Genomic DNA, 12,540 nt, shown 5'->3' with positions numbered 1-12,540 from the left:
ATCACAATAGCAAGGTTCTTGATTCTCTACATCTGGAAAGTAAAAAAAAAGGGGTAAGCTTGGGAAAGCTTAGTGAGTGAAAGGAAAAGAATATACAATATCGGTAAACAGATGCTTTTAGAAACAGTGATATATTAACACATAAATTAGTAAATCTGAAAAACATAGCAAACTCCATTACATAAGCCATGACCTCAATTATTCACAAAAATCGATTTCCATTTAACAATTCAAATAGGATTCAAAGAGTAGCAATGCTAAAACTATAATTAAAATCATACATCACAACCATTGGGATGAGACTCAGGCTCTTGGCTCTCGGATCCAGTAACGGGCTCCTATAGGGGAAACCACGTTCCTTAACGTCATGCTCTTTCCCAAGGATTAAAGTATTGGTATCGGTCGGCCAAAATTAAGATACGTATATCGTATCGTATCGAAGATATGCTAAGATACACACGTAAATGGATAGGAAACACTTTTGTGTAAAAAAAAAATGGTTAAAAAAAAGCTATATATAACATGTATTATGCATAAACAATAAATTGAAAGTATCGCACTAAGAATCCCAGGCTTGTAGTTGTCCCATAAATGTAAAATCCTCGTTCCCAACCTTGATTACCACTTTAGTTAGAGAGAAAAATGGTTGGTAGCAACTTTGGAACAAAAACACCTAAAAAAATTGTGTTTTTCTGAAAAATTACCCATCTTGCCATTTTATAACTGTATCGGTACGTATCGTACCGTACAGTGTATCGGTTGATACATACCGATACATACCGAAACGTACATATCACTTCGATTTTGAATTTTTCATAGAGTATCGGTACGTATCGGTGGTATCGTATCGTATCGGTGTGTATCGGTGATGTATCAGTATGTATTGTAGGATACATATCAATACAAAAGGGTTTTAAAAATTCCATGTATCGTATCGTATCGGTAAGGGCCGATACGTAATACAAATACGTATCGGCCGATACGATACGGACCGATACTTTAGACCCTGCTCTTGCCTCACCCCCTGGTCCACATACCCAACCACAATGGAAAAGTGGGCGAAAAGCTCTTGGCTGACGGAACCGGACAATGTCCTTAACGTCACACTCTTGCCTCACTTATCCCTTAAAACTGTACTACCCTATTGTGTGAAAATTTTTGGAACTCTATTCTTGCAGCACCAAAATCCTCTTAAAGGGATTTGTTAGACTTGATCTCAACTATGGCAATAAGAAATTTCAAGTTCAGATTCTGCTGGAAAATTGTTACTCACGTGAATCAGTTAACATCTCAAACATAACAGACCGGCATTGATTTATCGAACTCTACTTTTGTACCAATTCTGTATCCTCTTCTTTAACAAAGATTTAGAACTTATATAATATAATATCAGCCCAAAAATTACAGAAATATAATCATGGGATCAGGAATTTAAGTATATATTATAGCTAATTGAGACCTATATAAGTTTCATAAAAATCAAACTCTGAACTGTAGAATTGATTTACTCTTCCCATAGTAAAAACCCTATTTAGATTTCAGATTTCCAATCATTCCTATGAAAATATGAAGGTTAATCCATATATATAGCGTTGAATGCACTAAATTAACCTTTCTTACTTCAGACTTGAGTAAGCTTGCTGAAGTTCTTTTCAAATCTTCGTGGAGCAATGTTGCAGTAACAATAGCAGCAAAGTGCTCGTCTTTCTCTCTCTAATCTGGCAGCAATTACGTGCACTCCATTGTAAAATAGAAGAAAGAATGAAGTAGTGCAGCCCTCTTCTTCTCTAGAAACAGCCCCCTTCTATAGAAACAATAGAAAAGAAAACAGCCTTCTTCTTCTCTAGAAACAATGGAAAAGAAAACAGCCCTTCCTTGGTAGGTTTTTAAAATCGACCTCCCCACCCTCTCAATCTCATCCACGATTTCCCTTAATTCCCCCCCCCCTTTTTTTTCCTATAATTATTTTCTTTCTAAAATCTCTACTCACTCCATGATTTTGGGATAACTGCCTCCCTCTCAATAAATCCCTATTTATTTGAATATGAATACCCACCGTCCCCTCTCTCAAATGTGGGGAATCCCTACTCCTTTCTCTCTCCCCCCTTTTTCTCTTTCTTTGTTGGATACAATCACTTCCTCTCCTTAAGGTGAGGGATATCCACTTACCTTAATTTACTCCAATGAATCGTGAAGTCTCTTACTTCAAATTTGAAATCTTTCTCTCACAATTCAAAGTGGGGCCCACAAATTGCCCAAAACAAAAGTACAACTCAAATTCCTCTCTTTTTTTTTTCACTTGGTAGGATTCGTACCCTTAACGTTCTTGTTTAGACATAAAGTCTTAACCGCTAGACTAGCTGCTTAGATTTTATAAGGTCATCAAATAAAAATACATATTTTATAATAGACAATAGACCAAACAACCATATACTACTACCCAACCAATCCACATAATCAAGTATATTACCTTTCGTGCACATGATTGTAGCAAAAAAAAAAAATTCCTCAGCTAGTCGCAAGTGACAAACCTGGGAAAAAGTGCAAAAGTCCAAATTAGCTCTATCTTTCAAGTTGGGATATTACAACAGGTCTGAAAAATATGATGTAATTCTGACAGATGGATTTCCACTTATGAAAGAATCCTGTTGCAAGTAGGAATTGAACAGTACTGCAGAAATTGATGGGTGAGTGTTGCCAGATCAAATAGATGGATGTTCTGGTAGTGGGATTTCAGATCGATTTTTTGATAGAAGAGAGAGAGAGAGAAGAAGGAAAGCCCCAAATCGTGGGGAGGTGGGTGAAGAGAGAGGACTGAGGAGTGCAAAGAGTCATTAATCTCTACTCATTAACTAACTAATTTAATTCCATTCTGTTCAATCAAATCGTGGGGGTTATTAACGGCCTTACATATATTTATAAGAATCAAACCTTATCTAAAAAGGAAATAAATAAAAGGAAAAATGAATTAGGATCTCCAGCCGCAAGCTTTGTTAAGAGAGTTCTTGAATGACTCCCACTTCCTAAAAACAAGGCTAAACTACTAAGTAAATTGCTCCATATGCAAGCTAAGTTTGAAGTGTCCTTAAACAACTGAAATACTGAAAATAAGGATAGTTATTAAAAGGAAACATGAGTGAGAGCTGTGAGTGACAATATAAGACTACCACAGAGTAAAATATTTTGACTATACTTAGAACCTAACAAAATGAAGTGGCTAATGCCAACCCAATAATCTCAGCTAGGAGATTTTGAAAAATCTGTCTGGAAACAAATGGATACCCTACAATACCACTCAGCATGCTACTGGTTCCCTAATGATGCTTCTTCAACCAGGTTACAATCATAATGATGTTGAGACAAGGGTCAAGCCAATGAAGGGTGGACAATCTGGAAGCTATACGCACATAGAAGCTGAGATTAAGACTTTGAGACAAATGAATTGCGAAACTAGAAATTATAGACTATAAATGAATGCATGTTGTTGTAACCTTTGCATTGCATCAAGAGGTGATCCTGAAAAGATTAGGTAAAGATGACACAAAATGGTTCTATCATGCGTGGCAAAGACAAATGACTTTACCAGTAGGAGTGGTATGGTGCAAGGAGAAGTACATAAAAGGACAAAGAAAAAAGGCAAAAAAAGATTTGAGTGAAGATACTGAGTAAAGAGCTGAGGAGTTATGAGTTCATGGAGATATGGTGTTAGATAGAGTGAAAAGGAAAAATATGATTTGTTTAGTTGACTTTAACTGTACTACTGTACTTTTTGTTTCTTTTATTTTTATTTTCTATTTTCTTGTCTTTTTTTCTGCTATGCATATAAATTTAAATGTTCAGCATCTTATGGACGCTTTTTACTGGCCATAGGTTCAAGTAATTAGTTTTCCTGACTTCATTGTTTTGTAGAGTTCAGGTTTCTTAAAAGATTGATACTTGTCCATGGTCGTTACTCATACAACAGGACAGCATTTCTGTCCCAATTTTCCTTCTACAAATCTCTAGAGATATGTTTTATCCAGATCTAGTAAGTTCTTATGTATACATTTTTCCTTTGTGTTCCTTTTCTATTCTAAGAGTGTGTTTGGATATTCTTCTGGAAACAGCTTTTCCATCTTTACACGGGAGGGCAGGGGAGGGAGGAAGTAAATAAACTGCTACAACTTTTTTCTTGTAGAAGACTTGACATTGCTTCCGGAATCTTATAAAAATGTATTCATATTTTGACAGCTGTTCCTGGTGACTTGATATTTGATTCAATGTGGTTCTCAAACTAACACTAGAACAAATTCAGTTTCTCTTTCATTTCAGGTGTCTCTGGAACCAGCCTTTTCAATTCTGTCAGTCTGATGGCATATAATGTTTTCTACACTAGCATCCCAGTTTTAGTCAGTGTCCTTGACAAAGATCTTAGTGAAAGAACAGTGATGCAACACCCACAAATCTTCTTTTATTGCCAAGCAGGAAGGTTGGTTATGTTTGTTCATTATCTGCTGTATATTTGTATTTAAATTTAAAAGAAATCCATTGGGAATACTGCATTTGTTGGAGTATGAAGCTAGGTTGTTTACTGCCTTTGGTTGATAGATTTTACGCTGATCACTAGACTAAGAGTCATTTGTTAACCAGGCTTTTGAATCCGAGCACCTTTGCTGGGTGGTTTGGGAGGTCTCTTTTTCATGTGAGTGCAGTATTTTGGAACTTACTTTTTCCGTTCTGATATTCTGATGACTGTTAAAAAATGCATGTGTCCATTGAAACCCTCTTATATAAGTTAGAAGTTACAAAGAAAATCGTCGTGAAAATATGCTCTACTGAAATGTTCTGAACCTGGTTTTGTGACCAAGACCTAGTTGACTGGTTCAGCTGGTGTTCAATATTGCTGCAAGACATGAAATTATGTTAAAAGGATGGGAATGGAATCTAGCGACTGTGGGCTTTCAATTTCTTTTATAATTACTCTATTTTGGACTTTCAGCCCTTTCATGTAATGGTTGCTTGTTCTTGGCAACTGCCAAATATATTGGGTATAATTCTGACTGCTGCCTAGGATCGTTTATTCTGGACTGGCAAATTTGCAATTTTGCACATGGATATGTGTGCAAATGCTTGTGCGAAACAGATTTTCCAACTTCTTGTACTAAAACCATAGTATGAAAACACCTTTTACGCATATCTTTTGGTCCTCCAATAAAAGATGTAGGTAAAACAATCTTTGTTCCAACTTGATCACATACTATTTATCCAGCTAAAACACTGTCAACTATCCCTTGATATAATTCTCTCGGATTTTTGACTACCTTGTTCGATAAAAATCCAATCTTACTACATATTGATGTAGCAATTGACCAGCATACAAAGAATAGAATGATCATCATATTTGATTTGAAGCTTTTGAAAATTACAGGCTCTGGGATTTATCCTGTTCTTTTACTCATCAAATCCTAGAATTCCAAAAAAGTATACGCTCAATATTTTATTGATGTAGTTCAGATTGTTAAATTGGGCCTTAGTTAGAAGACTTAATTTTGGCACATGGATGGGTTCATGGGCCTTGGTTTTTTTGTTCAAGTTTATTGATGTAATGGGTCATTTTTATAAGCCCATATTTGGGGTCTTAGTAATAAATACGGGATTTAAGTACATGGATAAGATTGTGTTGGACCTATGTACTATTAAGTAGTAAAGTTAGAATCCTTTTTAGGCCCCTTTAAAGGAAGTTGCCGCTTTGTTGGATTGGTCAAGTGTTGGATAGGACCTTGCTGGTTCCGGCCCATGAATCCGCGAGTGGATGGCACACCATTCTTGCCTCTTGTTTAGTCATGGGAGAGATCTTATTTTTTGGGTGGCTTAACATTTTTCGCACATTGCTGAATCTCCTTTACTATAGGCTTGAAGTGGGGATCTTTGGCTTTATGGGGTGGAATCATAGAACTATGGAACCATCTGGAGATTGTTCTGCCTATATTTTTGCTCAATGTCTTAGGCTGAGACCTCTCTTCAATCCTTTGTTGCCCTTCACCCCTCTCTCTATAAAGTGTATGACCCATGTCATGCATATCTAGGCTCTTTTTCCTTTTACTCTTATCACTCTTTTCAAACTTGTCAAACATTCCCTTCGCACTAGTTGCTCTAGTAAGCCCAGCAAGCTCCTTCCCCTTGCCCTTATCTACATATAGAAGACATGAGGAGCCAACATTGCTCAACAATGCCAGGGCCACCACGTGCTGATTGTATAGATTGGCTTCTTTCCACTGCTCATCTCTCAATTCTTTCTCTTGCTTCCTCTCATGGCTGACACATCACTCACGCCAATTCTGGATCTACCCCTACCTCTACATCTTTTTTTTTTTGGGTGAACAAATAATTCATTACCAGGAAGAAAAGAAAAACATACAACCCTTAGGGGGGAGGAAGAAAAGGCCTAGCTTAAGGGGTCACATTCCTGATGATGGAGCTAGGTTGCTCCCAGGAGTTTACAATATGGCAGTTTCTAGGGGTAGGATTACAAAAGGAGGAGAGCCTTGAGATCTTTGTTTTGACATTGAAGGAGATGGAGTACCAAATCTTGTCTAGGGAGCAAGAATTGGAGGTCTATTTCCTTTGATTTCTTTCCATCCAGGTCTGATTGATTGTTGCACAGAAGGCGAGCTTTCCCACCAGGTCGCATATAGACTTGCCCCGGAATGTCATGTCTATCCAGATCCATTCTCCATTGAGAGGGAGGATTCTTCTAGTGGTAGACCAACATTTGGCAAGAACCATTTTCCAAATGGAATTGGAGACTGAGCAAGCAAAGAAGAGGTGTTCCACAGATTATGGCTCATTCCCACAAAGGGTGCAGAGAGAGTCAACTGGGATGCCTCTTTGAATGAGGAAGCAATGAGTAGGCAAGGCATTAGTGAAAACTCTTCAGGCAGTGAAGCTGTGTCTCGAGATGTGATGAGGGAACCAGACTAGTCTTTGCCAAGGAGAGGCCGGACCATGGCTTCTAACAAAGTCCTAAGCAGCCTTGATAGAGAAGGTCTTAGAAGGAGAGGGCATCCAAAGGGTGGAGTCATTTCTTTGCCTGTGGAGGTCCGAGATGACTGGCAAGGAGTTCCAAAAGTCCTGGAGCTAGGCCGAGGAGGATGCTGGTGGGGACCAAGAGCCAGAGGAAATAATATCAGCTATGAGGGCAAGCTGGGGCAGGCCTGAGTTATAAAATTTTTTGGCACTGATAGCATGAGAGAGGACTCCTTTGGGATGCCATGGATCAAGCCAGGGGTAAGTAGATAGCCCATCTCCAATGCAAAAAGTGATTATTGAAGATAGCTGGGGGCAGGTGGCCATGATCTTCCTCCAAGCCCAAGAAGAATTAGCCCAGATCTTCACAGTCCAAAAGGAATCAGCCCTTAGCAGGGTCGAGTACACCCATTTGACCCATATACTTTCCTTTTTAGAGAAAATCTTCCAAGCCAACTTGATGATTCCGACAGAGTTCATATCTTTAATCCTTCTTAGGCCCAGGCCCCCTTCCTCTTTTGGAAGGCAAACAACGGTCCAACTAGCCGGACAAAGGAATCGCACACACTCACTTCATTTCCACAAGAAGGATGCGAAAATGGACTCAAGCTTGGAAATGATAGATTCCGGTAATCCAAAGGTACCCGACCAATAGAAGTAGGAGGCTTGGAGGACTGATCTGATGAGCACCAGCCGGCCAACAAAGGATAAGAGCCTTCCTTTCTAGAGCCAAAGAAGCTTCTTGATGAGATCAAGCATAGGGGTGAAGTGATGCGCAAAAAGCCTAGCCAGGATAAGAGGGAGCCCTAAGTACTTTACCTGAAGCTGACCCAAACAGAAGCCCGTTTGGCCAAGGATGGAGGCTTTGGCAGAATCAGAGATCCCAGCAAGGAAAATTAGCGACTTATCCGGATTAATGCGAAGCCCAGACATAGCAGCAAATTGGTTCAAACATAGCATAATGTTGTGCATAGATGAAAGGGTCATCTCTGGAGAATATCATCAAATCATCTGAAAAGGCCAGGTGGGTAAGCTTGATAGCTTTGCATTTTGGAATAGCAAAGATGTGGTTCTAATCAGTGGCCACTTGCAAACTTCTGGAGATTAAGGATCCATCAGATGTTCTTATAATTATGATCCTTCATAATTCTCAGGATCCATCAGATGTTCAACTAACCTCTCCTCATCTTCAATGTTTTGTTTCACTTTATCTTTCCTATGCTTTAAGTGCTTTCTCATTGCTTTGATTATCTCATCGGGGCACTTTGTATACTTAGAAACATTTGAAAATCCTCCTTCCAGGAATTGTATATGCCTGACAATTCCACCTCTAAGGTGAACAGTGCTATAGTAGTTGCACTTTGTATATAGTCCATTATTATGAACTTTCTCAGCTGAATCCCATCCAGTGTCCCTTTTTGGTATTCGTGGCGTCATCTTCCTAAAGTATATAAAAACACATAAAAAAATGAATCAATGCAACTGTATGATGCACTTCAATAATTTCAGGATTTTTTCAAATTATGTTTAACTAATTTAAAATCATTATTCTAATTTTTTATAGAAAATAGATTAAACATCAATAGTAAAAATCAAGAAGAGGTCTCACCCCTGGCCAATTATCCATGCCAATTATCCAACCAGAAATTATTCTCTCCTTGACCAACTAGCCATCTAGACTTTTAGAGGATGAGATCCTTCAACTCCAAGGCTCTATGCCAGGATCTAGAACCCATAGGACTGAGATAAGGCTTCTTTAACTTCAGCCACTCTAACCTACCGCGTATATTTTTGGCGTATGGTGTCTGGATGAGTAATGTAGTCTCCTGGCCACTCTTACTCAAATTGTCTCCATTTAGTAGGCCATAAAAATACTTTTCCCATCTCTTTATAATGTTTGAATCCTTTACTAGCACTCTACCATCATCACTTTTATTACATCTCACATGGTTGAAATCTCTACTCTTCCTTTCTTTTATTTTATACGTCTTTTATCTTCTACCTCTTTAGACCTTTGCCATACCTTAAAACTAGCTTTTTTAGTCTTAATGGCTGCCTGGACCCCACATCATCCACCACCAAGTCTCCGAAGGGTTTTGATGAATTTCCGAGGCGCTTCCCCTAGAATTTCTTTAGCAACCTTCTTAATATATATTGTCATCTCATTCCACATCGTATTGGTGCCTTTCTCAGAGTCCCACTTTCTTTGTTTGACTACTTTTTATTAATAAATGCATACAGGAAATCTCCGTTTAATCTCTAACACCTTATCTTAGGTAAGTAGGTCCCCCTATCTTACGTTTCTGCGTATTGAGGCACATATCCAAAACCACTAGTCTATGTTGAGTGCTTAGGCTCTCCCCAGGTATAATCTTAATTCTTACAGTCCTACTCCTATACAACACTCTGTTGGACTTCCAATTACGAAGAAATCCGACTTACTCAAAATGTCTCTATATAGTAGGCCATAAAAATTCTTTTCCCATCTCTTCATAATATCCTCGTCCCTTACTAGCACTCTACCATTATCACTTTTAATACATCTCACATGGTTGAAATCTTCACTTTTCCTTTCTTATATATAGCTTTTTCCCCTTCCTTTGTGTTTAGATTATTATAAAGGTCTTCATATTTCTTCGTTCCTGCTATCCCAACAATCTTCTTAGTTTTGTTTTGACAACATTATACCTCTTTTATCTTCCATGTCTTTAGATATTGGTCATGTCTTAAAACTAGGTTTCTTAATATGAATGGTTGCCTGGACCTCATCATCCACCACTACGTCTCCCTAGGGGTCTGACGAATACCCTGTGCTTCCCCTAGAACTTCTTTAGAAACCTTCTTAATACATGTTTTCATCTCGTTCCACCTCGTATTGTTGTCTCTCTCAAAGTCCCATTTTCCTTATTTGACTACTTTATCATTAAGTGCATCCAAGGAAAAAGTTAGAAGAGGGATTCGCGAGAGGGAAAGACGAAAATGAAAAAGAAAGAAGAGGGATCCGCGGGGGGAAAGACAAAAATGAAAAAGAAAGAGGAGGGAAAAAGATAAAGAAAAGAAATAAAGCAAAGCAACACCTCCGAGACATCCTGCTACAAACGATCAGCTACATGGATCTTTGCCCTCTAAACAGCTCTGTATAATGTCATACTAGGATCAAGACCTATCCTCTACATGTCTTTCCTTACCAACTCATCAATGGTCATTTTATGCCTTCCCCTAGCCCTTTTAGATCCATCCATCTGGATTTGATCACATCTCCGCACTGGTACATCCCAAGGCCTTTGTTGGATATGTCCAAACCACCTTAGATGACATTCTTGGAGCTTGTCTTGAATTGGGGTGACTCCCAAATCATCTCTACCCCAGTCATTCCTCACTCTGTTTCTCCTAGTTTTTCCGCACATCCATGTCAACATCCTTATCTCTGCCACACTCAACTTATCTATATTATGCTTCTTGACTGCCCAACATTCTGCCTCATACATCATAGCTGGTCTTACGACTGTTTTGTAGAATTTTCCTTTAAGCTTCAGAAGAATGCATCAATCACACGACACTTCAAATGCACCTCTCCATTTCATCCATCCTTCTTTAATTTTGTGAGAAATATCGTGTATCTCACCTTCCTTATTTATGATTGACCCCAGATATCTAAAAAAGTCACTTTGCGGGATCTCTCTCCTCAAGTTTCACCACTTCATTACCAGTCCTTGAGCGACTAAAGTTGCACATCATATACTCCGTCTTCATTCTACTTATGTTATGACCTCTTGATTCTAAGGAAACTCTCCATAACTCCAACTTATCGTTAATCCAGTGACCAGAACAATATTATATGCAAAAAACATACACCACAGAACCTCTCCTTGAATGTTCTGGGTTAAGTCATCTGTGATAAGTGTAAACAAATAAGGGCATAAAGTGGATCCTTGATGTAACCCAATTGTAATTGGGAACTCATTACCTTGACCTCCCACATATCTGACACAAGTAACCATGCCCTCATACATGTCCTTAACTACATATTTTCTTAATACCCCTTTCTTCTCCAATGCATGCCAGATTAACTCTCTGGGTACTCAGTCGTAGGCCTTTTCTAGGTCGATGAAGACCATATGTAGATCCTTCTTGTAGGTTCTATATTTTTCCATAAGCCTCCACAATAGGTAAATCTTCCATCCTAGATCTCCTATGCATAAAACCGAATTGGTTCCCAAATATATTAGTTTCTCTTATGCGGACTTCGATTATTCTTTCATAGTAGACTCAAAAGCTTTATGCCTTTATAGTTATTGCAGTTCTGGATATCGCCTTTAGTTTTGTAGATGGGGACTACAAAACTTCTCCATTCAGCCGGCTAGTGCTAAAATGACTTGGGGCAACCCCACGTAGTCCCAAACTCTTCCACAGCCCCAAACTCTTCCACACTGCAGTTAGGATCTCATCTGGGCCTGGTATCATATTGATGGAGACATCAAGGTGTACAGACGTAAGAAGAAGAAGAAACAACCATCTTTGTGGCTGGAAGAATAGAAAGAAGAGGAAGAAAGAAGAAGTAGAAAAAGGAGGAAGAAAAGGAGGCTCGATTCAGCCTTCACAGCACTAGATCGAATCTCTCTCTCTTTCCAGATCTCAGCAAATCTTGTGGGCCCCATTAGTTGTTAGTTTAGTATATTTTTAGAATATTCTTTTCCTTGTTAGTCTTTTAATTAATTAGGAAAGTACTTTACTAGTTGTTAGTTTTTAGGAAGTCTTTATTTCTTCCCAATTGGTTTTTTTATTTTTATTTTTATTTTTAGTAACTACGTTTATCATTTATGTAATGGCCTAGGCCACGATGGAATCAATGAAAGATTATTGAAAGTAGCCTATGAGCAAACCTCCCCACCCCCTCTCACGATTCTCTCCCTCTCGTTAATCCCTCTCTTTTCCCTCTCTCGGTTCCTCTCTTTCTCGCCTCCTTTCTTTTTCTCGGTTTCTTCCCCTCTCCCTCTTTCTCTCAGCTGTCTTAATATTGCAGCCTCTCTATTTTTTTTTTCTAGTATAATTGTTGAAGACAGGTGCTCTTCCCTCAAGCAGCCAAGGATCGATCAAAGTACCATTGTCTTCCTGCACTACTGTTAGGGATACTGCTGCCTCTTCTTCAAGCAATCGACGACTGCCTGCTGCACTTTATTTTCTGTAATATTGTCAATATATGCTGTCCTCCCTTCAAGCAAACAAGAGCTGCAACAAATCCAGATGTTTTCTTCTACAACACCCAATCTGGACAGCAATCCTCAATCTCGGTAGACCTTGATTTCTTCTTCTCTTCTCTGTTTGGACAGTGGACAGGTAGGTAATTAAACTAAACTCCCCTCCCCCATTAATCCCCTGTTATATGTTTGCAGTCCATTATCATTGAAACCAGCCCTTGCCCCTTCGTTTATGCCTATTTTAGCTACTGTTTTAAGACGTTTCTTCACTGTTATATCTCCAAAACCCTTGCTGATTTTCTATTTTAGTTGGCTGCTAGAGGACATTGATTGTTTG

General features: G+C 38.7%; 1 protein-coding gene across 1 annotated transcript in view; it reads left to right on the top strand.

The window, feature by feature from the left end:
- The window catches only part of LOC122070223 (phospholipid-transporting ATPase 2-like), a 123,328-nt gene that overhangs the window by 102,198 nt on the left and 8,590 nt on the right, over positions 1-12,540 (top strand).

The sequence above is a fragment of the Macadamia integrifolia genome, unplaced genomic scaffold, assembly GCF_013358625.1.
Source record: "Macadamia integrifolia cultivar HAES 741 unplaced genomic scaffold, SCU_Mint_v3 scaffold86, whole genome shotgun sequence".
NCBI lineage: Eukaryota > Viridiplantae > Streptophyta > Magnoliopsida > Proteales > Proteaceae > Macadamia > Macadamia integrifolia.
The sequence above is the reverse complement of the archived record's forward strand: the minus strand, read 5'-3'. Positions and strand labels throughout refer to the sequence as shown.